The following is a 26,399-nucleotide window of genomic DNA, read 5'->3' on the forward strand; positions in this document are numbered from 1 at the left end:
TTTTTTTTTTTTTTTTTTGCATGCGGAGGTGGCTATTGGGTTTGCACCTAGAACTTCTCCCTGTGGGATTGGTGCAATAACACTAGTGCCTTTTTTGTACACTCAAAGCCTGGCTTCATGGACATGAGTAATTATGATCTAGATCCTCAAAGGTTTTCAGGCACCTAACTCCCATGGACTTCATTGCCGAGGTCATGCACCACTAGCTGAGACTTAAAAGCCATAAACCCCATTGGTCATATGGCTCTATGTCAAAATGTAGGCACAAACAGAGGCCACACACCCACACAAAACTGACTATACCTGAAGAGGAAAATGTCATGCTCATGTGAGAGTCAGGAGAGCTGGGTTCTGTTCTTGATTCTGGCCCTAACCTATTATAGAATATAGGGCAAATAATTTAACCTCTGTTTTGTGCTTTCTTGTCTATTTAGACTATCTGCTCTCCCAGATAGGATCATTCTCCTATCATTTGTTTGTATGGACTCTTACACAAAGGTTACACAAGAACACCAACTTAAGTTAGAGCCTCGAAGAGCTAGTGGTTTAGACACAATAAGCCCCCAATACCAAGCCTGCTTGCACAAAGTAACAGAAGTCACTAAACCCTGGCCTATATGTAGAGTTGCCAACTCTAACTGAAGCTATTCCCTGAGATTTTTTTCCCCCAACATGACATAATGTCATTAATTGAATTTATTTTCTTAAAATATCCTATTAAAATCTCCCTGATTGCTTTCAATAGTCACTGGGAGATCAGTACCAATTTCGGTAGACCCCCAGTCAATCCGGGTTGGCAACCCTATCCACATGAAGTGGGGGAGGGCTATGCTCCCTACTGCAATCACTGAAAAACATAGGGCTGCAAGCCTGCTTTGGACAATCTCTATCAGAAGCATAACCATCCATTTTTATGCCCCCAGAACAAAGATGTCAGAGAGTGGGGAAGTGGGGTAGTTGTGTGCAGTCTCCCCACACCCTGACTGCTGCTGCCACAGCAAAGGCTCCCTGGGGGACATCTATGTGTACAGCCATAAATACTTGGCTCTATAGTTACAGAGGAAGATGCTTGGCCTGGGCAGCTGGGAAATGTACTGCCCCTTCTACTTCTGAAATTTTTCTAAAAGTCTTGGTGCCTCTCAGGTTACTCTTGGTGGGCAGGTGACAGGGCCATATTAAAGGATATGATTTTGGGGCCCATCTACCAGTCTATTCTTCAGCAGTGCCCACATCTTCCCTACATGTTGCATTTAGCAGGAGGAGAGCTTTTTCAAGGATTCGGCTTCTGCTTCGCAAGGCACTGGAATCCACTGCAGTGGCTATGGGCACTCCAACCTAAGAAACATTGTGCTCCCAGCAGCCCCCATCGGGCTGGCATAGGAGTTAATCCAGCCTTGGCAAGAGATCAGACAGGACGATCATAATGGTCCCTTCTGGCCTCAAAATCTATTATATTTGGTAAACCTGTTGTGCACATTTATGCTCCACCCTTTGTTTTGACCAGTGTGTGTTATTGCCAAAAGAAAGAGTGAGAAGTTGGCAAACTGATAAGCTATTTTGGCCTCTTTCTTGCAGACACGTAAGCATATGTGCAGTGCCATTGAAGTTTGTCAAGATCTGCATATACTTAAGTGGTTGCAGGAGTGGGGCCGCATTTGGGGGAACCATAATCTGATTACTTCATGGTCCACTTCTAGTGTCCAAGTTATTTCTGAGCTGCGAAAAAAGTGACAGGACTAAGGAGGAGATTCATGTGTTTATCATTGAGAGGGAAACCAATTCCATATGTTCCACACATACACCTCATTCTGTGTCTGGCTTCAGACAGGCATCATCACGGTGTGATGTCAAGGAAACAAGGGAAAAGAAACAGCAATCTGCTTTTACTTAAACCTACTTAAAAGAGAAAATACATTTAGATGACCTATTCAAAAGCTGTTTAAGATCATTCCAAGTGGCTGACTGCAGAGCTCATTTGTGGAAGGAGGCTGCCAATTTTCTTTTCTTTCTCACTCTCTCCCTCTCTCTCCTCTCTCTCTTTTTCTGATCAAGTCTTTTAATAATCCTTGGTCAGAGTGCATGGATGGCACCTTGCAGTTCTTTCAAGGTCTGTCTTTTAGAAATGGTATTGAAAACAGCTGTCTGATTCTGTGCAAAGAAAGAGAACGATGCCTGTTCAGGAAAGGAGAATCATAACAAGCTAAGTCACTATGGATCTACAACAAGAAATGAAAGGGTAAATTTACCATATACTAACAAGCACCACTGTTTTTTTCAGTCAAATGCTTCCTCCATTGCATTACAAACACCATGACAGGAGGCAGAATCTAGTGTGTACAAACAACTTTTTTAAGGACTCTGCTATAGAAAATATATTTACAGAAATAGGATGACCGTGGTCTTATTTCAAACCCATTTTCCCTGAGGTCATTTTGTGTGAACGAAAGTATCAGCAAAGCTCTCTATTTATGTGTCTTGATGACCGGTCTTATACTGGGAAAACAAAATATACCACCTTGTAAGCCTTAAAACAGCTTGTTCCAAGATGTTGCACTTGAACCAAAAAAGTACAGGTAGAAAGAGAGATCAGTGTTCAGTGCATTTCATGGTGCACCAAAGTATTTGTACCATCTAGCAAAAGTAGTGTTTAATAAAATTATGTATAACTAGTCAAGAGAGAGGCAAATTTTGTCCATTTATTCAAGTGTTTAATAAAAAACTGAATGACTCCTTTTTTTTTTTCTGAATTGGTCTGAACCCAATTAAGCATCATTTTATTAAACCTCCTTCTGATAGACAAGTGCACTCAGGTGTGCTATGTGCCCAGTCCTGAGATGTGATTAGCTCCCAATCTCTGTCTTAGCAGTTTCCAGGTCAGCCTCTAACTTCTTAATAAGACTCAAGCTGGAGGGAAATATTTTCTTCGGCTATATGAATGAAAAGGTGGTATACTTTCATTTTAATTTAAGAGAAATCCTACTATTCGCCCACACATGATTCCTAGAGGGAGTTATATGTATAGAACAATGGTAGGCATTGTTACTTTGCATCAGCACTAAGGAGTTTCTCTTCAGTAGAGTCAAATTTTCCACAAATGTTTTGAGTGAGTTTTTTTTTTTACTAATTTAAAAACAAACTGTAGAATCATAACATTATATATCTAAGCATGAAATGGAGAACTAATCCCCTTGGTTAATTCATAACTGTCCACGTGAACTATTGTGAAATTCAGCTCTTTGGGAAGGAATAGCGTGAGTGCTCTGCTCAAGTCCCACTCAAGGCTTCAAAATAAGCAGCAAGTGGTGCTTAAATGTTGCATAGCCTTAGACAGGGGTGGATTTCACCCCATCTGTGTAATTACAAAATAAACAATTATTAGCCAAAATATTGCTCAAAACAAAACACTTCAGATCATTGGATTCCTTGGCTCATGGAAAGAAGAAAATGTTTCTGGAAACAGAGAGTCACTTTGATTTACCATTCTTTGTGACTTGGAAATACCTCTAAAAACACACTGCATATAGCCCAAAGGGCAGAGCTTTCATGTAGCCTAATGTAGGAGTCTACATCATTTCAAAATCCACAAGAGGATTCACTCAGTGACACTGCTGAGTATACAACAGCTTGCAAATGTCCAGTAGAATTTGATGAAGGTAGATTTTGGTTTTAAAAAAGGGGAGGGAGGGGGGATCTCATTCTTTGTTTGGGAGGAAACCATGAAGTCTGAATCATTAAGCTGAAGCATTGATAACTGAAATAGTTTTCGAGAGCAATAAAATATCAACTATCGTCGTTGTGCTGGAAAAAATTACTGCAGCTGGAGATCCTCAGAAAAGAAAAATCAGGGTGTGTGTTGGGGTGGAGCTGATACATGTAACAGCAAAAACAGCATCCAAAAATATGTATCTACCAGAAAAGAGGGAAAACAGCAATACATGGAGACAATGTGATGCTCGACGTTATCTGTGGGGAGTCTATGTGCTGGTATAATACAGAGAGGCTGCACAGTAACAGAACTGTAAGTGCAAGGCATCCTGACTTTCAGATTTTACTTGAAAAAGTGAATAAACAAATAACAGTATCTGATGATTGGCCTATTCCCAGGATCATCAGATATTGTTATTCTTCTTTAAAGCTGTGAGACCTTGGAAAAACCTGCCTGGCTCATTTTTTTTAAAACAAAAAAAATTAAACCCTGCAAGAGCCTAAAGGGAGGATAGAATTACTTGGTGTTACTTTAAAATGCATTTGCTGCTATGTCAAAGCAGCAGTGGGTGCATTTTAAAGTGACAGGTCTAAAAAATATTGTTCTTGCTCCCACCTGCCCCTGAACTCTCCCCATTCCAATAGAAGAATGCTACCTTGCACCCCAATTAGTGAGCTGAAGTATTTAAAATGCAAATGAGGACCTTCTTCTCCCTCTCATACTCATTAGCTCACTCAAGCCCTCCTTAGTAAAAGGATTTTCTAAAGGTTCTATTTAGGCATGTTAATAATAGTAATTAGGGGTTGAGAATCTATCCTGAAACTTGACCCGCATCTTCACCCAAAACTTGAAATGAGCGCAAAGCTTTTCTGAGGTTTGAAAAAGCTTGTGAACATTTTCCCCTTTTAAAAAATATTGTTTCATCCCTGCACAACAAGCCCTTAACATACATTTGAATGGAAGCCTGGGAAGTGCTGCTGTTTGGGGAACTTCTCAAAGCATTCGTTTTTCTTTTCATTCGGGGCATCTGGTAAACCTGGACAAGTTTTTTAAATCTATCAAAAATAGGGGACTTCGGTCCCTCGCTTCCACTGATTTTACATCCACATAAGGAAAAGCTGTAAGTATCTTTTTTCCATTGCCAATTGGAGGACGACTCTAGGACAAAGAACAGCCACCCAGAGTGAGTTAGGAGAACTCAGTAGCTTCTTCAGATTGCAGCAGCCTTACATGGTTGACTACAGGCTTCTCTACGGTCGAGAACCCCTGATAAAGGAACTGCTCCTGCCACTCCACTTCCTTTCCAGATGTCTCCCATCCATTATACCAAGCTACACCTCACCCACCAGCATTCACAAGGAGGAAACTGGCTTTTTCACAGCCCTTTGGCACTACAGACCTAACATAAAGAAGCCAGAATCTGGCACCTTGATGTTAGCAAAGTTGCTCCTCCTTCAGACACAATGAGTAGTCAAATCCCATAGCATAGGGAGTGTCCAGACAAGCATGCACATGCAGTACGCAGTGCCACAGACCCTTCTGGTGCATCACTAACCACACACATTGCACACGCAAGCATTGCAGTGTGATGAGCTTTTTTGACAGCGGGAAATCCCAGCGTCAAAAAATCCCACACCTAAAAAAAACAGCATGGCACACATGGTGGCAATGTGTGCCACCCAAAACTGGAGCCTGGCTGACTGAAGCCACACTCCAGTTGCCAGCCAGGCTCCACATGCCAGATCACTGTCGCTGGAGCACTGGGAAGCCCCCAGCACCCCAGGTAAGGCTGCTGAGGCCAGCCCAGGTGCTGGCCCCAGCCTACCCTGCCCAACCCAGGGCAACATGCTACATATCAGAGCAGCCATGCATGAGTGTTTCCCCAGGGACAGGTAGCAGTGACACAAGTATGTGCTGCTACTGTTTGTCCTGGGAGAAACGCAGATGTGGAAACACCCATAAACTCTAAGAATGGGTTCTCATCTTGCACCTATCAGTGCCATCTCATTCGGATGTATTTGACACCAGGTAGAGAAATATTTGCAGAAAGTGAGGAAGCGTTCACTCAGAACTGTGCTGTGTATTGGGCTTTCAGCATTCAAAGCAGCTCACAACTTCATGTCTGAGAAATCTAGGGTTGGATTCACCCCAGAGTAAGTGAGGTCTGAATCTACACTCTGATCTTCCTCCTGGTACTTTATAGATATAAGGCAAGCACTGGGTTTCATTATGAGCTTGCTGTGCCTAAATAGATTGTCTTATAAATCTTATTTTATGGCTGCTCCTAAAAGCTTCTAACAGATTACTATACATTCAAAATTCTAGCAGAACATTTAAAAACAAAAGGATTCTACATCTTTTGAATGACTTGCATAATTATTGACACATTATCTCTTGTTGTTTGGATGAAATAAGAAATATTTAGAACCTCCTGCTAAAATCAAGCAGGAACCACAACTTCTCTGAGATTCAGAACATCTTCCATTTTTGTATATCCGGTTCCTTATCAGAAGCAGAACTAGTCAAATATCAGAATTGTATTCCTTCAAAAAATTTTGGCATCTTTACATGTTTGCCCTTAAGTGAGACAAATGTCAAAACATCACATTTTTGGCAGATGGAAAAGTTCAGGGGAAAAAAAGTTGATTCAGAAATGTCAAAATGCACCATTTTGGAAACACCAGAACTTTTTGTTTTGGAAATGTTGAAAATGTTTGTTTTAGATGCATTAAAATGTTTTATTCCCTCATTTTCCTTCAGGAGGAAACATTTCAACATTTTCCTTCAGCTAAGAACCCACCTGAGCTACCCTGGTGTCCAGTGGGAACTGTACTTTGCATTTTATCATACTCCTTTTCTTTATCTTGCATTGGGTTCCCTTGTCCATTTACATCTACCATGATGTAGAGCAATCTCAGGAATGACCATGATACACAACTGTGGTTAAGGGGTGACTGGTGCCTCCTACATCGGGGAGGGCCTGCACAATTTATGGGCAGGCCTGGGGGTGGGCCAAAAGCCCCATATGTACTCCTATACTTCTGTGCCATGGCTTAGTGCTCCCCCCCAACACACTGCCAGCCCATGCAGCAAAATACTGCCCTGTCCTGAGCAGTACCGAGTCACAGGCCAATCTCACAGGGGGCATGTGCCCCCCCATGTCGCTCCCACCAGTTGCCTGTGCTGTGGTTCAACAAGAAGAGAGATGAGACCATTCTCTACAGTAGCATAACTAAAGGAGGGTGTTAGGGGCAACCACCCTGGCCACCAACGTGGGAGAGAGGAACTCAAAAAAGTGGCTGCTGCCAGCCGCCACATGTTGACTTTTGCAATTTCAGGATAACTGTAAGACTTCTTATGCTTTGTCCTAAGCACCCAGCTGCATCTCTACACTGCTGATCCCCTGCATTCACATGTAGCTTCTCATGGCATGTGAAGCACATGGTTCTCAGCAGTCAATCCTCAACTTTGGAACTCTCTCCCCTTGAGGCCCACTGAAGCCCACATGTGATCATTTTCTGGAAGCACTGGGAAGACTTTTAGCAAACAGAGTTAGTTCTGGGTTATTTGGGGAGGGAGGGTCATTTTATTACTTACCTTATATTAAAATTATCTGCTTTTATGCCTTGTTTTTATTGTAAGCTGCCCTAAGCTTTTTTTGAGGGTGGCACCATATAAATCAAATCAAGTCAATCCATCAATTAATCAATCTATGTACTATTTTTAAAAGGTCTCATCTACAGTCCTGACTGTGAAAACAGAATTTCATGTGGCCCATTATTCAGCCGCTAGACGTTTATGGGTTGCATATTGTTCTAGAGAGGGTGTCATCCTGGGAAGGGAAACAAAGCTGGAATCTCAGCTGTCTCAAAGCCTTTTTGTTTCACTGAAGTTGCTGATGTTTCCTTTGATAATACTTTCCATTTAAGATAGACTGTTTTTCTAGATATCATCACACTTACCATCATTTGGAACAAGCAAAAGAGAAATAATGCACACTCTTTCCAGGACTGAGACAGGAGCTACAGTAAATACCTATACACATTTGTATTGTTATCTGTTGTTTCAGTAGTATCAATTTTTTGTTCTCACACATTTTTTGTAAAAGCAAACTCCTCAGGAACGTACAGCCTTATAGAAAATATGCACATGATGGAGGAAGGAGAGAAATTTTTCAGCTCTATCCCTTGCAGTTTTTTTAATGCTATTCCTGTAGCAATATTCAGTAAAGTCAGTACATAAATTTCCTCTGGCAACATTTTTGATGGAAAACTGCTTTTTTCATTAAAAGGAAATTTTCGTGGAAAAAAAATCATTTTCATCATTCTTTTTACTTTTTTAGTGGAAACCCCTAAAACTGTGTTTAAAAGCAGTACGAAATTCTCATACAAAAAAAGAATCACTGAAAAAATATTTTCCCTAGCAGCAATACACTCCAGCAATGACAAATTTAATGTGTAGTTCATAAAGTACTGACCATTCATTTTTATTTAGATAAATTTTATCTATTAAATGCATAATTCAGCATCAAGCATTAATACTTTAAATCCATGTATTACTAAGGCACAGTAAAAATGATACTTTCCTCCAAACTAGAGATTTAATAACTTGTATATATATCTCATTTAGTTGTTCCTTCTGTGTCCCAACAACACATTTGAAATCTGTTAAATATTACAGTGTGGAAGACATGAGGTGTAAAAGATGAGCAATCCTGGAATTAGCTGAGTTTAGTTTAGGTTTTATGTTTTGTTTCAACCTTAAATAAATTATTTCCTGCTTCAATATATTACTTTCACTAAAATCAATAGCAATATTGGATCTTGTGAGGCCACACATCAGCACAAGTCATGAAAATATTCTTTCGAAACAGAAAAGCTCAGTAAGACTTATTCATGGCAGAGTATAGCAAATTCATATGTTCCCTGAAATCAAGAAGAGCTGCATTGCAAAAGGTAGGCAGGAAACTTGGCTAACACAGTTTATGTGCAAAATTCAGGGACAGTTGAGTGTTAAATTCTGACTGTGGTCTCATTCTCACCATTGAGAAATGAAATTCCACTTGTGTAAAACCAGTGTAGGTTAGATTAAAATCATAGGGTTTCATCGTGGCTGGACTAAGCCTTGTTTATGGGGCTCTGATCCCCTCTAGATAATTCTATGGGAAAAAATCCCATTCCTTCCCTGATTTCATAGACATTAGGGCTGGAAGGGACCTTGAAAGATCATCAAATCCATCCCCCCGCCCCAGGGGCAGGAAGTCAGCTGGGGTCATAGGATCCCAGCAAGATAATCATCCAATTTACTCTTGAAGGTGTTCAATGTAGGTGCTTGAACCACCTCTGATGGCAGGCTATTCCAGACCTGGGGGGCTCGGACAGTAAAGAAATTCTTCCTTATGTCCAGCCTGAAACGATCTTGCAGTAGTTTATAACCATCCAACCTCGTCATCCCTTGGGGCGCTCTGGTGAACAAACGTTCCCCCAGATACTGGTGGTCACCCCTGATAAACTTATAGGTACATAACTTATAGCCTGCACTTTTCCAAGCTAAAGAGCCCCATGGCTCTCAGCCTGTCGTCGTAAGGTCTGTTTTCCTGACCTCTGATCATGCGTGTGGCTCTTCTCTGGACTCTCTCAAGCTTCTCCACATCCTTTTTGAATTGTGGGGCCCAAAACTAAACGCAGTACTCCAGCTGCGGCCTCACCAAGGGTTTGCTTCCTTTTTGCCTTGGTGGATAGAAACCTACAACTGACCTTAGGTACTTTTTGCAATCAATGCTTTTACATTATACACATTTTACAGAACTGTGGAGCACTGCAAGAGTTAGTGGAGAACAGGGACCTTTTTACTCAAATGGCTTGATTCTAAGAATGCATAGGAAAATAGGGTTGGAAGGGACCTCAGGAAATCATGTAGTCTAATCCCCTTCTCGAGGCCAGATCATCCCTGTCTAAACCATCCCAGTAAAATGCTTGTCTGACCTAAACTTAAATCCTTCCAAGGATGGAGATTCCACAACCTTGGAGGGCACCCTGTTCCAATGCTTAACCACCCTCATTGAGGGAAAGGTCATCTTAATATCCAACTAAATTTATCTTGCTGTAATTCAGGATAATTACTTCTTGTCCTGTCCCCTGCAGCCACAATTTAACACCCTCTTCTTTATAACCATCTTTCAGGTACTTGTTGTCAAATCCCCGGCCTCTCCCATTCTTCAGTCCTCTCTTCTTCAAATCAGATAATCCTGTTTCCTACAACTTTTCTTTGCATGTCATATTTCCTAGACCTCAGATCTTTTTTTGTTGGTCTTCTCTTGGCTCTTTCCAATTTGTCCACATCTTCATTGAAGTCCAATGCACACAGCTGAACACAGGTGAGGTGAGGTGAGGTCTCACTGGGCACCTGTACATGAGCAGAAAGGCTGTTCCTATGTGCTGTAATTACAGTGCATTGGAGCAGACTCGATTAATCAAGTAATTACTGTGCTTCAGCATCCTCTAGTGTCTCATGTATCAGTATCCCCAAGCTTAAAAATGGCAGCAGGGGTGCTTTATCTAAAGCTTGTTTAACAAACTTTAGATAAAACACCCCTGCTGCCATTTTTAAGCGTGAAGACACTGATACATGACATGCTCTGGGCACTTTAATTAGAGCATCTCTAATTAAAGCACCCCCACCACCACCACCACCCGAGCAGATGTATAAACACCCACTAGTGCTGAATCAAGTGGAAGAATCACTTCCCATGATTTGCAAGTTACGCTTCTGTTAATATATCCCAGGATGGTAATATTTGGTACTACAACAATTCTAGATTGTGTACAGTGGTCTACTATAACCCCCAGGTCCTTTCCTGCATACTGCTGCCCAGTGAGCCACTTCCTAATTTGTATTTGTGCATTTAATTGTTCCACCATACTTGCAGGGCTTTGTATTTGGGACTATAGGAACATAAATCTGGAAGGGGCTTCTGGGACCATTTAGTCCATTCCCCTGGATTTTCAGGCAATTGCAAACTCAAGAAATCCCCCAAATAGGCACTTCAAACTCTCAGATATAACTACAAGGCACAATGCCAAAAACAACAATACTACCTTATAACATGCCATAGGTAAAAACAGGAGAGATAAGGGCGCTGCCTATGCAGTGACCAGGAAGTAAATGGTTAATGTATGCTCAGAGGAACCCAGGGAAAGGACTATGCTGTATATTACAGAGGAAGAAAAAATAACCCAGAGTCCTGGCCAATCAAGCCTAGGAAAAAAAATTCTTTCTGACCCCAAATTTGGAGATCAGTATTACCCTAAAAGGGAGTGTAAGATCCTCTGGCCAGAAATCTCTGAGTTTTCTAAGTATCAAGAGTATTTCTTAGTCAAAACCTTCATCCTTAGTTGTGTCCAACATCTTTATTGAATTTCATTGATTTATTTCAGACTATTTTTCCAATTTATCAAGGTCATTTTGTATGTTCAGTTGCATTCTCTTACTCATTCATAAAGATACTGAACAGTACTGGACTCAGGACAGGCCCTTGCCCTAACTCATCTCTCCCTCAGTGGCCTCAATCCACTGACTTCACAGTGGATTACCAGATTTTATTGCAACTGTCACTGCAAGCAAAAACCAAATTTCTAACCCTGTAGTTGCAAACAAAAAAACCCTTAAAAATACAAACACTAAAAAGCTTGAGTCCAGAAGGCAGGTAACAAAAAATAAAAAGCAAATACATTTTCATGAGGTCACAATTTGGGGCAGAAACTGTCTTTTGGTTTGGTATTTGTTCAGAAACTAGAATAATGAAGGCATGATCCATGGCTAGGGCTCCCTGGCACCACAAAAATAAGAACTGTAAGCAATAGTTACAGTTTGCACAGGCTTGAATCATGAGTTTTAAGTATTTTGGCTGGCAATCTGTTTGTCTTTATGGAGCAATCCTTCCATAAAGGAGAGCAGCAGCAGGCTTATTCCGATAATATAACAGAAATCCTGATATTTGTCTGACCTCTCTAGTTCTGGTTTGCTTTGAGTAGTGCAGTAAGAAAGCAGTGACAATGACTTAAAATGATTTAACTCATAGCACTACATTTTCACATTGTCTAAAAGGTACTAGTTCATCATCTCCCACTCTCCCTCCCAATGACCCACTATGTCTGCCCATACTTAATTAACCTCTCTAAGAATCTAAGTAGACCTGTATGCTAGGGTGAGAGGGGAGAGGAAGTACTATCCACACAAACATGAGACCAGGGCAATTTTGAACCTTTTGAATATGTTAGGGCTAGCAGTATCCTCATTAAACTCTGATTAGCAAGTGGACTTGATCCAGGCTGATTCATTGCTGAATGAGATTTCTTTTTACTGCCAGTTTATCAGAGGTAGGCAATTAAGAGCTCACACACCTCCGGGGTCTTGTAGGTTTTTTGAAGCAGGGATCTCACACCAGTCTAGAAATAAAGACCTATTGTCCTTAGAACAATATTCCTTACTAATCTCACTTCTGGCAATTTACTTTTTCTTTCTGAGCAGATTTAGAAACAAAAAACCTTGAAAGAGCAGGGGGGAGGAGTACTCTATGGGTATCTAATCCCATCCCCAAAGTGGGAGTTTTCTCATTCCATTCAGCTTTTCTTTTAACGACCACTGGATAAATAAACTTTTACTGCATCACTACTTTGATTCAAGAGACCTGTGAGGATCCAATTATGCATCCAGTGGGAGTGGAGCGGCATTCTGTTTTTGAAAGCAAACACAATGCAGCAACACAAGCCCCTTGTAATTATTGCTTCCCTACAAATTTACAAACCCAGAGGTGAGCTTTGCTTTGGTTGAGCGTTTAAATGCAATTATTACCTTTCTTTCACTTTCAGCTTATAATAAAGCTTCCCAAATGATGTTATTCTTCATAAGACCCATGATCCAAATGGTTTAACACAAAGACAGTCCTAGAGCCCCTGCTTCAGAGATTGGTATCCAGTCAGGTCTCACCAAAGATTTTAGCTTAAGACACCTGCTAAGAGGCCATATCTTAATCACTACCCAAGAAAGAGGGGGATAGGGCCAGAAAGACAATGATAAAAAACAAGTGGTAGATAGAGAAATTTTAAAGGAGAAAAACTGGAAATATTAATGGAATAGCTTACTACAGTCAGGCTCAGAAAAAAGATTCCCTGTTTCTGTTATCTTTGTCTTTGTTAATGCTTACACTGCTTGTTGCTACTCAGCTCCCAGACCCTGACCCAAAGACCTTACAAACTAAATTCACAGTCCACCACATGGGCATTTATACATGTGCTCCAGGAGTGGGGGGTGCTTTAATTAATCTGTGCCGTTAGGGATAGATTCAGGAATATCACAGATATTTGCTCTGTCCTGCCACTTCTTTATGGAATACAATTTTTTTGATATGCTGGTATACGTTCTTGGCTTCTAGGCCCACATCACCATCTTCCTTCCCATCTGGGTTATTTTATGTAAGTGTAGGGGTTATTGCATAAAAGATGGTTGCTATGCTAACAAAGTTTCATGTGCCAACATCTGGGGTCAGTTCCCCGTGAACAGTTCAGTCACTGATGAATGAGCCAATCCAATAATTTCCAATCAACATCAGTGTTGAACTCAGTTCTAGGTTAAAGGAGTCCACTAGAACTCTCTTTTAGAATTACAAAAACAGTCCCCAGCTCTCTGCAGCTTCCAAAGCCCCTCTTAAGGCCATTCAAGCCCACTCTGGGCCAGCAAAAGAGGGGTAAATCCGCAAGGCAAACAGAAATAATAAAAACTGCTGCCACTCACCATCTCCAGACTCACCCACACCCATGCCTGGCTCCTCTCAGACCTGGCCCGGTCTGCTCAGGGCCCAGGTGATCCAGCCAAACTTCCCCAGGCTGCTTGAAAAGCCTTCAGGTCTGATGCTGGATGGCTCTTCACTGCCGAGTGGTGGCCCTCCAACCACCTTTGCTTTGTGGACTCTTCCTCTCTTGCCCACTGCAGAACTCACATGTCCAGCTTCTGCAGAACCCAGAAATGTTTTCCATGCTCTGCCTGCCAGTGTCCTCCCCACACTGCTCTCCTCCAGGGCCTGAAGTAGCCAGTCTGGAGCTCCTCCCTCCAATCCAGACAGATGGCCAGTTTTGAAACTGCCACTGCTCTGGTGCAGCATGGCTTGTCGTCCCCTGGACCACCATGATAAGTTGTGGCTTCTCCACCACTTTTAGTGCTGACTCCCCCTTGGCTCTGGTACACTCTTTGGGGTTGGGGGTGTTGTCTGTAAGCAAAGACAGGTTAGTTCCCCATGACTGTTTTGAGATAGTCATCCTTTTCAAGGAATAGTTGGGCCTCTGTTGTCTTTGTCATGGGGTTTGTATTGTAGTAGGTCAGAGCAAGGTCTGAGCCTGGCTTTGTTGATGTGAGTGGCTACAGTCCTGGGATTGTATTGTAATTGTAGATTACAGTTGTAGGTTACAATTGCAGATCCTCAAGATGCATATTCCAGTAGGTGGGTTCAGAGCAGATATGGCTGTAATGTAGAGTTTGGCCATAGATGATGGGCCTAAAGGTATGAATAGCTGGGAACATAAAGGTGGTTAGTTTGTTTCTGATGCAATGTGGTGGTAATGTGGCCTTTGCAAACCACCGTAGTGTTTAAGAAATGAATTTGCTGGGTGGATTCCAGAGTTAGTTTGATTGAGGAGGTGGAAGTTGTTTAAGTCCTGGTGACATTTCATTAATAGCAGCTCATTCAAGATAATTTCTAGTCATTCCAGGGACAAGCCTACTAGGATGTGTGGTCTCTATGGCCACTAAGCAGCAATGCATCTTGGAAGGGCTAGGTGTGTAAAGGGCTGTATCACTCTTCTTTCATCCCAAATTACAGTCTGGATCCTAGTGATTCCCCACTGCTGCGAGCCCTATAAGGAAAATGGCAGCAGAGGAACATAATAAGTAGATAGCCTTATTAAGCATCAGGTGCTGAACTGTCTCCTTGAATGGAGGGGGAGACAAAGCTCACGACAGTGGATATATTGATTCCAAGACATTGTTTTGCTTTGTGGCTTCCTCCTCCCATCAGTTAGTACCTTTCCTTTCGTTTAGTCTTTCATTCCTTTTTTCTTATTTTTCCACTTCTGGAAAATCTTCAGCCTTGGACTGTGGAGGGCCACAAGGAGGACGGAGTTCCAAAGCTAAGGAGCAACTACTGAGAATGACATATCATATGGCTTCACCTAGTCAAAACACCAGCGTGGACTAGAAGTTATGCTGATATAAAATCAATATGAGAAAAAATGAGACAGCCATTGTTCTCTCATACACTCTCTCTTCCTCATTCATAGGACAGACACTGAGCGGGGTAACAGGACCACCTCTTCTGAAGCACATTCCCCTTGTTTACAATGCCATGTGACAAATTCCCTCTTGAGTTACATGTCTGAGAACAAGGTCTATATGCACTATATACCTATAACCAGTAGAGGAGCTCTCATCTCCTGTGCTGATTCTTGACTTGCCTTATATAAGAGTTAAATCCCTCTGTGCGTAAGACTCAAGGTGCTCTTGAGAGTTTGCAAGGGATCACAAAAATTTACTACAGGAATTTATGAATCTTGGCAAATTCAGTGTGTGGGGCAGCTTTAATGTAAGATTTCCATAGGCTAAAGAAAAACTGTTGTAACGTGCCGTATAGAGTTTTCTGTGCTCAGCTCAGAAGGATCTACTGCATTTCTAAGGCTATCGTTGATATAAAACCACACTGCCCTATTATGAGTTCTTCTTTAGAATGCCACCCTCATTGTAACCTGGAAAGCCTTTCGTTCAGAAGAACAGCCTAAGGGAAAGGGGAGAATTGCATGTATTTGGCATGCACTACTTTCCAGACTGGCAATAAAGACCACCCACCCAATCCTAAAATGCAGCTCATTGACCATCCAAGTCTCCTTTGTGAATCAGAAGTAAATTTCACAGCCTCCTTGCCATGTAAAAGAGCCAGCAACTGCCTTGAATGGCATGAAGCATTTCTTTAAGAATTAGATCTTCCAAGCCTTGCCAAGTTCAGAATTTAATTGACTCAGAGGTGACAAACTAAGAAATGGTAAGCTGAGAGCCATTCCCCATATCTTCATCTCCTAAAAATTGTTCACAAACATCAGACATGGCAAAGAAGGGTGTATGGCTAGGGGTGAAAGTAACTTATTGACTGTACTCAGCTTCTGGCACTCAGAACAATTTGTTACATTACTTTGGACAAGCTAATTAAACTCTCTGCTCTAAGTGGCTCGGTCGCATCATAAAATAGATACATATAAAAAGTGGAAAATAACAGCAGAATTCTCTTCTTGTTTCTGTCCAGTTGGAAAAAAGAGTGTTAAACCTGTGCCTGTTGTACTGACCTAAAACATTAGCATGTGTTCTTTGCCAATAGGCCCAGTGCCTACTCACCTACCATGTTTCCAGCTAGATTCACCCAGCAGCTCTGCATGTGCGTACACACACACACACACACACACACACACACACACACACACACATTTTGAGTTATTTTAACATGAAGCCTTCCAACTGGCAAGCCATGGGCTGCATGTGGTCCCCAAAGAGTTAACCTATGACCCCTGGGCTGCCAGTCTGGACACTGCTGCCCACATCGCTTTACTACTGCAGCTGCTGCAGTCTCCAAGCTCCTCCCCCAGTCCTCCAGCTTCTGCTTCCTGCCCCTGCCCCTGCCCTTGCCCCTGCCCCTGCCCCTGTGAATGGAGCAGGGTGGCCCACTGAGCTGAGAAAGACCATGGTCCAAGGGGTTATGGGACCTGGGGATCCTATATGGTATGGGTATGATGCAGCAGGGAGGGACCTAGGCAGTACTGTGCTGCTGGTAAAGTGCAGCAGTGGAGTGCCCACTGTATAGTATGGCAAGTAGGGCCTACGCAGCTCTGTGTGGCTTGCAGCTGGGCATCATGTGGGCCAAGCAGCACATGGCCAAGGAGTGTGCAGTGCCTGGCCAATCAGAAGTTGGACAGACCTGTTTTAACACATAAGCAAACAAACCAGTAAAATGTTTCAGCTGGCCACAGCAGAGTTAAATGGAAAATCAGTTGATATTAATGTAAACATACTTATTTCTTCCAGGGCCTATGACCTAGAGAATCTTAGGTCATCACCCATGTGAATTCTGGATCACCACACCCACAAGCAGAGTTTGAACAACCAGGGTCTTCATCCTGGGTGGCAGTGATAGCAGGAGCTAAGCCAGCAGCATCAGTGGCTGAGCATTAATTGGTGCCAGTGGCTGCCATACTTGTGCCTCCTCTAAGTGGGTGCCTGGGTCTGGTGACCCAGTTGCCAACCCATATTAAGCTCCCAGCCATAGGAAAAGGACTCTTTCACAAGGAGTCTTGTAGTAGCACTTAGCAGTAACACTTGACACAAAATCCTGGACTCATCAAAGATGCTGCTATAATGCAGAAATTCATTGCATGCGATCAATTCAGATTTATTGCATGCGATCACAGAAAAATTAGGGAAATAAACCTCCATTCAGGCAGCTATCAGAAGAGTTCTGGTTTACCTTCTGAGTCATAGCTTAACAAAAGATTTACCTAGGTGGGGGCAAAAATCCATAGGTGTTAGTATGGAAAATACTTTATTTACTCAGATATGAAGTTCCCCCTCCCCACATCAACATGGGGAAAAGGTCCCTCACCTTACATTCACCTACAATAAAACTTCATTACATACATTGCCTATCACTAAACTGCTTCCAAAAGCAGCATGTACTCAGCAATTCAAGCCAACTGTGAAGCTGATTGAGTGCAGCCCAGACTGAGAGTGACTATAAAACATATAATCTATATGGGACAAACATACTCGTGAGTGCCTATCACCTGGTTAGAAGAGTGCAGCCTATCTAAATAAAGTATATGCTAGTGCTCATTGTGCTCAGTCCCTCTCAGCACGGACTCTTTTTCATCATGGCGAGCCACTACATTGAATACATTTCAACTTCCTCTTCACTCCACAGCTGAGTTGCACCTTTCTTTCCCATTCCCAAGGATTCCTGTTTCTTCACCAGCCATAAATGCCTGGCAAAATTCACCAAACACAGCCCCAAACAACTTACCCAGAATCTCTCTGTCACCCCTTCTCTCAGTCTGTTGCAGATGATTAGTGTAGCCCCATCCTCCATGAGGTGGAGCCAGACCAAGTTGCCCTGTGCTCCATCTACATATAATTTTTTGAAGAATCCCAGGACTCATGACAATAACTCTTGGCAGCTGGGGCAGACTCCAAAACACCCTTTTTGTGAACTATTTTGCAGGGCATCAGCTGTGAGGCCAGGAGACCTACACACCACCCAACATGCACCCATGGGCTTTGGAGCCACTGTGGTTTTACAAGGTCCTGGAACATTTCTGGGACAGATATGAGCTACAAAATGAAGCCCCAGTGACCTTGACAAACCACCATAAGATAGAGGAGGTGTTAAGCAAGAGACAGCCTGTCACCCATGAACTTATTCCCTGGTGACAGCTGCCAAGCCATATGGGAGCAGATCTTCCACAAGGACCTGCAGAAGGAATACAGAGACTTGTACTGACCATCATGTGGATGCTGAAATGCAGAAAGGAGCAGAGAGACTCACCAGTTTCCCCAGACAAACCTGCCAGTGGAAGGAGAAAACAATTGGCCACCTCTTCTGAAGCTGCCCATATGCCAGGGAGGTGTGGGGGAGGGTAATCATACTCCTCCTGACAGTGAAAGTGGTCCAGACCATGACCAGAGAGGTGGCACTGTTTGGCCATCTGACCAAACAGCAAGGGACCCTGACAGCCTGTCTTGACCACTTCATCTCCTGCTTCCAGAACACCCCAAGGCAAACCTCCAATAATTGGATTCTACACCAGGAAAATTTTAACATGTTTATAATTTTTCTATATATAGAATCTAATTATTGCGGGGGGGGCTATCATATATTTAAGTAAAACAGTAGAACAGTTGAGTAAAAATGGGTTCAGTTTAACTGGAAACACTGAAAATACTATGTCAATACAGGTGTAGAAAATACTATTATTAGAGATCTCCATCTTATTGATCCATCTTTAGCTGGTACTAATAATGCAGCCAGCAGCATAGAGTCTGGACGCAAATCTTTTGTCCTTCTTGCCAAAGAAAAATATATAAAGTCAATTTAGAAAAACAATGAAGTTCAAGTTCTTGTGGGATTCTATTGATACTTCAAATGAATCTTTATAAATAATTTATTGGTTTGTCACTGCTTTATGAACAGAAATATAAATATATTTGAACCCTCAATCATGATGCATAAAGTCTTGAAGCTTTCAGAATCTGGTTTTGACTCATCTCTACACGCAGAATGATTGAAGTGCAATGTAAGTCCAAAGTCCATCACTAAGTGCCATGATTGTCTGAAATGCCGAGCATTTATAATCTAACTCACTGAGAGGTATCAATGCTTTATAATTCTGAAAATTAGGCCCTAAATATCTACAATTTCTAGCAGTTGTTTGAAGGAATATCCAAATTCACGTATCTCTAAAAACAAATCCACTTAATCATATTTCTTTTCCAGTATTACAAAAACACTTTCAATTACTAAAATGGCTATCAAAAAATCTAGTGATTACTAGATAGTAGACTATCAAAAATCTAATTTACTTCTCACTCACATCTTACTTATTAATGCTATTTGGTTGCTATGTCCTTTTCTCGCAGTATGGACCTACCTAGCATTTTCTAGGTAGTTCTGTTTTCGGGCTCTGCTAAACTAACAAAGTGCCACTAGAAAACAATACAGGTACATACAGATATTTGGGGAGGTTAGGGAGAGGTTTGATCACATTAAAAATAGCCACCCGATCTAACTGGGTTTACCTAGGCGCACTGCAGACCTTATATTTAGATCCGTCGATTAGGTCGATCTAAGTGCAAAGTGTGCAGAAGTTCAGGACTTAAATCAATTTAAAAATGGCCAACCCAATGTAAGTTAGGAGGTCATTGGTCTCCCAAGCCTTCCCTTACCCCCCTCCCCATGGACCCTACTAGCCCTCTTGATCCCACCAAACCCTCCCAGACCCCACCAATTCTGCCACAGACCCCTCTAGCCTCCCCCTGCCGATCCTTCCAGGCCCCCTCCATGGACGCCACTTGTCCACCTGATCCTGCCAAACCCTCCTGGACTCCATCACCCCCCACCGACCTCACTAGCTCTCCTGATCTCTCCAAGGCCCCCATAAACCTCATTTGCACCCCCAAACCCTCCAGGTCTCCCCCCCCCCGCACTAGACCACCCCCCCATCCTGATTTACCTTAAATTGAGTGGTCATTTTTAATGACAATCTAAACTCCCCCTAACCTCCCTGAATGTCTCTACATACGCTACAAGATAAAGTCCCCCTTTTACCCCGCTGCTTCCCATTTCCCTCCCTCCTTTTTTAAACATCCTGTTTTCATTGGGATTTAGGGAAAACATCTTGGAAACAATTTGTTTTTCTTCTGCATTTTAAAAGCTTATTATTTTTGCCAAACCTAAAATCTGAGGCAAATGCTCTTTACATGAAATTCCATGCCAGGTTGCACCCATGACACAGCTTGTTTCCATCCATCTACCCAGTTTCTAGCAATGTCCTTAACATGTTTCCCTGTCCCATTCTCAAACCAATGTCAGTGTAGAGGGCAGCAGTCAGAAGGAGAAGCCAATCAAAACCAACTTCTTAAAGCCCAACTTGAGAAAAAGAGGTGAATGAACGGAAACTGAGTTCCTGTCTACCATATAGCAGAGGATGCCTGTCCCCCTTTTGAAATTATAAATTAGCTTTACACAGCACAAAGGGCAAGTAAGAAGGCTGTAATCAAAAGAAAAACACAAGAGAAAATGTCAGCAACTGGAGAAAAAGAACATTTTAAGTAGCTGAGTTTATGCAGAGGATTCTTTGGGTTCTTTTTATTTAAAAAAAATGTTATGCTCCATTAATGCAGCATTTCATAGAGCACCCTTATATAAAATGAATGATGACAACTGCGGTTAGCCACTCAACAAAGTCCTCCTGTCCTGAAGGCAGAAGTAGCTGTGCTTTTCCACCTGAAGAGAAGGGGACAGACTTAGCTATTCATTCATTACAGAAGCACAATGATATGTGCCACAGCAGCATGTTTCCTTCTGAAATAGAACACATGACCTACAGTAAAGAGAAGCATTGCTCTTAAAATATGTGTAATGTTTAATTTAGCTATCTGCACAAGCACAATCTATTTGTATAAGTTTGTAAAGTTCATGATTCAAATGAACCTTCTATAAATGTAAGAACAGAAAGAGCATAGAAGACTCCGGTCTCCAGAGTTGTCAATTCTGCGCTAAGAGCTGTAAATCCTAAGGGTGAAATGATACCTGCTCTAGCATATGTCTTTGGGCTTCAGGGACATTGGCAGTGAGCTACCTCCTCTTGGCACTCCCAAAGGGGGTGGGCAATCATAACCTGCGTACATTTGATTTTGGAGCAAAAATGTAAGAGAAAATAGGTCTACACTACCAGCAGCCTGCAGGGGATGGCTGGAAGCAGGTATAGGCGCACAGACAAATGGAGCGTCTGGAGAATGGTGCTCTCAGGAACTGCTAGTGAGAGAGCTCCAGAAGAACCCAGGGGCCATCATGTCTGTTGCAGCTATGAAAGCTGTAGAGGATTTGCTAGGGTAGAAATTGCATCCTCTTGTTGGAGGCTTAGTTTGTGCTGAAAATGGAAAGACTGCACTAAAAGTCAATTGTTTGTTCAATACCTGCCCAGTTACAAAGCAGCTGGCAAAACCAGCAGCCCAGCTGGACCTGGACTAGGGCTAAAGAAACCTGGATTCAACGTCTGGCTCATCCACTAAGATTCTTTATGACTTTAGATAAGTCAGAATCTATCCTAGCTCTCAGTTGCCTCAGGGTTTGGCCCAAGATATGTAAAAAGTTCTTATGTCAAACTGAAAAAAGCTAAAAGCACTTTCCTTGCATAAATGATAGGAACTGATATAAAAGGATATCTTTGCAGCTAGAGGAACTCTTACTTTTTCTATCATAACAGGGCAATAGTGTATCTCCATAATAGTTTCTAATTAATAAGATCTGCTGTTTTGGGGAAAATATTCTAAAGAAAGTTATTCAAATGATGATTTTCTGCTTTTGCTTTTGCTGTGTGACCCAGCTGGTATAATCATAGACTGGAAAGAATGAGTAATGAAGGTTTCTCAAGATGCCTATGGGTGTTGGGCACCCACCTCCTGCTACATTTCAGCGAGAGACGATCACCAACCTCCTAAAGCATATTTGAAAATTCCACTTTAAAAGAAGTCCCATGAAGTTTGGCTTGATGCATTGTGTGATTGTGTGTGTGAGTCTAGGTTTCTGTTTTTGCCAAATGCTTGAACTTTGGGAGGGGAGGAAAAGGACAGACCTTCTCCCATCCCTGTTTTTCCACTCCCATGCCCACCTCTTTTACACACACACCCACTGAAAATGTGTCACAAGTCCCTAAATAGCAAAAATGGACAAGGAAAGCTACTTCAAACCCTCATGCTGCTACTTACACAGGATGGGCTGTGTTAAGAACCAGTGGGTATTCCCCTCATCCCTTACCCCAATACAGAAAGGCCAGTGTTAAACAGGGGGAGATTTTATTGCTTTGTGTCTGTAGTGTATGAAGATGAACTTCCATAAGGCCTTTGAAATGTAAAATCTGCATTCTTTACCAGCATGAATGAATAAGCTGTGGGCTCTAGGGTGTGTACTTGGAGCACTGTATGCTTGAATCACTCAAAAGGAAGCAAACCTTTCCAGCAATGATTCCATGCTTAGTAATGTGAAAGCATTCAGAACCCCAGAGATATTTCTCTGTCAATAAAGTGAGAAAAGTTCAAGTTGTCTGGAGTACTTCCAGAAACAAATGCTCACCAAACCCAGTTAAATGAATCCTTTTGTACTTGAGAGAGAAGCAAAGGGTGAATGATTGGGTTTGGTTTTATGAGGACAAAATGTGGTGGAAGGACTTTATGTCATGCTGCAGCCCTGTGTCTATACTGCCGAGTCTGGCCAGAAGTCACCAGAACTATGTGCACATCCATGTTCAAAAGTACTCTACAATGCCAGGACCCCTTCTTTCTGCTAATGCCATCTCCCAGAACAAAAGAGGAATTCTGTACCACCCAGGAGCTGCAAAAACTGGCAGGAGGTGCACAGATGTGAACACACTCCAGTGGATTCCCTGTGGCAGCTGCTGTCAGCTACCAGCCATTCTGGTGGCCAAAGTACTGCAGACATAGTCTTGAACTGCTTCTATACTTTATCTCCGAACCATCCGTGTTCATGCCACTCTGGGATTCTTCATGTTCCTACGTGCTTTTAATTGCTTTGTAAAACACTTTTAAAAAGCAGCACCAGTAACATCGCCTTTGAATCTTCTGAATAGAAACCAAGTAGTCATGATGTTCAAATACCATGGTCACCAGCTAAACTCTACATTTATGCAACCTGGGGAACAAAGCTCAGGAACTTCAGCTCCAAAGAAAGGAATGAACCACTTGGGCTAACAGAAAATCTGTGAAGCAATCCAGCAAAAGGTTGTGGCACAATTTACGTCCAAATCAAGCCTTCAGGGACATACATGATATTAGGGTCTGTGGTGCAGAGAGAATGTAACCAGCAAGAGTCATCTGTCCAGCAGAGGGCAGTGCTACACACAAGCCCAAACCAGATAAAAGTCTACAGTACTGAGATTAGATGCAAAATGTATTTACCAGATACTTAGCTTGGGGTTTGAGATTATGATGGTTCAATTCCAAACTGCAGTTTTGCATCTAATAAATATTTCTAAAACCACTTATAAGAAAATAGTAATAATAATAAATCATAAGTGTTCCTAGATCACTTTTCACCTTTGGGATTTTTACAAACAGGAGAAAATTCACTCTCATTCAGCAATTATCACCTCTAAAACAAGCAGAGCAAAGGCAACAAAGTGGTACTAGAAAGGACATAAACCATGTTTGCTCACTGTCACGGTGGGAAGGTTTATTAATTGTTTAGGAACTTCAACCTCATGTGAAATCCAGTGGTAAAATCCTCTCTGTCTTGAAAAGGATTGGTTTCTCAGCCTAAAAATGTTCCCTGTGAGTTAAACTTAAAAAAAAACAAAGTGTCCAGGTTTCCCTTAAGCTCCTTGGTGCTTTCGTCTGTGATTCTCTTCATGCCTGGGAAGAGCAACCTGTAAGCATCCACAAAGCCCCCATTTTTCCTGTTTCAAATTTCTTGCTGAAACTCTGTAACATCTGCCCAACACCTAACAAGGGCTAAGCAATGGATGTGCTGTGCCAGACCACTTTTTAGTGTGGGGCCTAATTATGGATTTATATTCTTAATTTTAAGCCTCAAGTTTGAACAATTTTGCCTAAATGACTTGCCGCTGGTCATAGAAAAAATAATTAATAAAGCTCTGCTCTTAACTGCCAAAAGTTATTTTGGGCATTCCCTAATGTAAATGACAGGGGGGAAAAAGACATGCTATATTCTGACACTAGGCCTGGTCCTATTCTGGGGTTATCTGTGACAAATCTGTGGAAACTTAAGTAAAGCATACTACACTTCTCACAGTTTCTTAACTCCTTTTATATAGGCAATATTTAAATTCTAAAAATTGGTACTTTTCATCCCAGTTTTTTTTTTTCTTGAATTTTAGAAGAGCTTTGGGTAGTGTGGCAAAACTAAGTTAGCTATGGCTAATAGTGATTAAAAAATATGGCACAGTCCTATAGTTTGTACTGATTAAAAAGTCATCCATGTTTCTGTTGTTAAAATATGTATACAGGTTTTTACAACCTTTGAAGCCATTTGACTCTGTGCATATTGATGGCACTGGGATGCATGTCAGTACCTTAGCTGCAGACAACAACCAGATCCATCTCCAGAGCAGTTTTTGACTGTTTCCAGGCTTTGCTTTTGAAATGCAAGTGGTTTCAGATTGTGGGAAAAAACTAAAGCTATGCTATTTGGCTCAAAGCCCAGGACTGAAAGATTTGGGTTCACTTTATCAACTGCAAAATATAATACTTTTTTAAAACTTCAAGGGCCAGGTCCTCAGCTAATGAAAAAGTGCATACCTTTACTGAAGTCACTGGTGCATCACCCATTAGCTCCATTTAAGGATCTGCTGAATAAATCTTCCAGTAAGCACTTAAACTATAATTTATTAAAGTTGGAACAGACATATGAATACCAGCTATCAACAAGCAAAACAGGCATTATTTATTGCTTGTCATCTGCTAATCTGCTCTTTCTACAAAGTGATTAAAATAAATATGCTTTTTCTAATGAGTGGGTCCCTCTGGGAAACATATAAAAACAATCACTACTGGTATTACTGTATCACTTGTATGGGCACTTTGTTAATGGCATGCACTGGTCTGTGTACTGCTGAAACAAAGTGCACTTGCACTGCTACTGTACTTTCTTGGTTAGCAAGGTCAGAATTTCAGTCTCTTGAGCTGTCAATCCAAAAACTTTTCCAATGCATGCAGTTCAATATCACGAGCTGTCTGGAAAGCAGAACCATCCTCTTACCACAACAGAAAGCAGTAGACACAAATATAATTTCTGTTATTGCTTAAATGCAGTTCTGCAGACCTTTCATTTTCACTGAAGATGGCCCTTTGCCATCATGAAAGCCAAGGTCCTTCAATAAAAGTAAGTGATGCATTTGCTAAAACACTTTCTTGATGTAGTTTTTCCTCTTTCCATATGTTCTGCCCATCTACATGAGGCCTCATTTCCCAAGAACACAGCCACAGGTAATTGTGGTGAGATTTGACAGCTCAGCCTCCACTACTAGCTCTTGTGGGTTGTGACAAGCCCATGTCCATTGGCATTATCCTGCAAGTTCCTGCATGGTGTGCAGCCTGCAGTGACAATTTATTGCATTCCGTTACACAGCTGGAAGCAGTTAATGCATAGGCATGCTAAAGTTAGTATTGTTTGGCAATCACCTCCCTAGTACCACCTCTCTGGGTACCTGCTCCTTTACTTAAAAGAGAAGGCAGGGCAAAAAAAAGAGTGAAGAATGTAAGAAGATACTAAGTATATTTATGAAAACAAAGGTTTTTGCACGATCTTTATCATACAAAAGATGTCTTCAAATGCACAATTTCTTTGGGCTTCATTCCCATATCCAGGTTGCAGTGCCCTCATGAAAGAAGGATCAGGTTTCTCTCCACTTTCTGTCCTAGTTGTAGTTTTCTTTCTCTTTTTCTTTAAACTTTGGGCTTATATATAGGATACTGCATTAATATCAACCTTTTTATTGGCCCTTCTATCACAAACCCCCAGTGCTCCTGCTGATTTATCAGTCTTCCTTCAGGTAGAAGCAGCTATTGCTTATATTTAGCCACTGAAGTCAGTGTTTTCATGTTTTGAACACCGTTAGTGGCAAGGAGATTGAGGGAACAGGCTGGGGTTGTGAAGTATAGGAAGCTGGGAACCAGCACAGCTGTTCTGCATGTGTTGGATAGTGTGTTGGATAAAATGGACCGTGAGTCATTCATTAAGTGTATTGTGCAAGGGTATTGCAAACGTTTTGGAGAAGAATGTAACACTATTGCTGCTGTTCTGTCTAGTGTCACACATCATTAAAAAGAAAATGTCTTAGTGTTAGTTCTGGCTGGC

This window comes from Gavialis gangeticus, unplaced genomic scaffold, assembly GCF_001723915.1.
Source record: "Gavialis gangeticus isolate Ggan-Ray unplaced genomic scaffold, GavGan_comp1, whole genome shotgun sequence".
NCBI classification, from domain to species: Eukaryota; Metazoa; Chordata; order Crocodylia; family Gavialidae; genus Gavialis; species Gavialis gangeticus.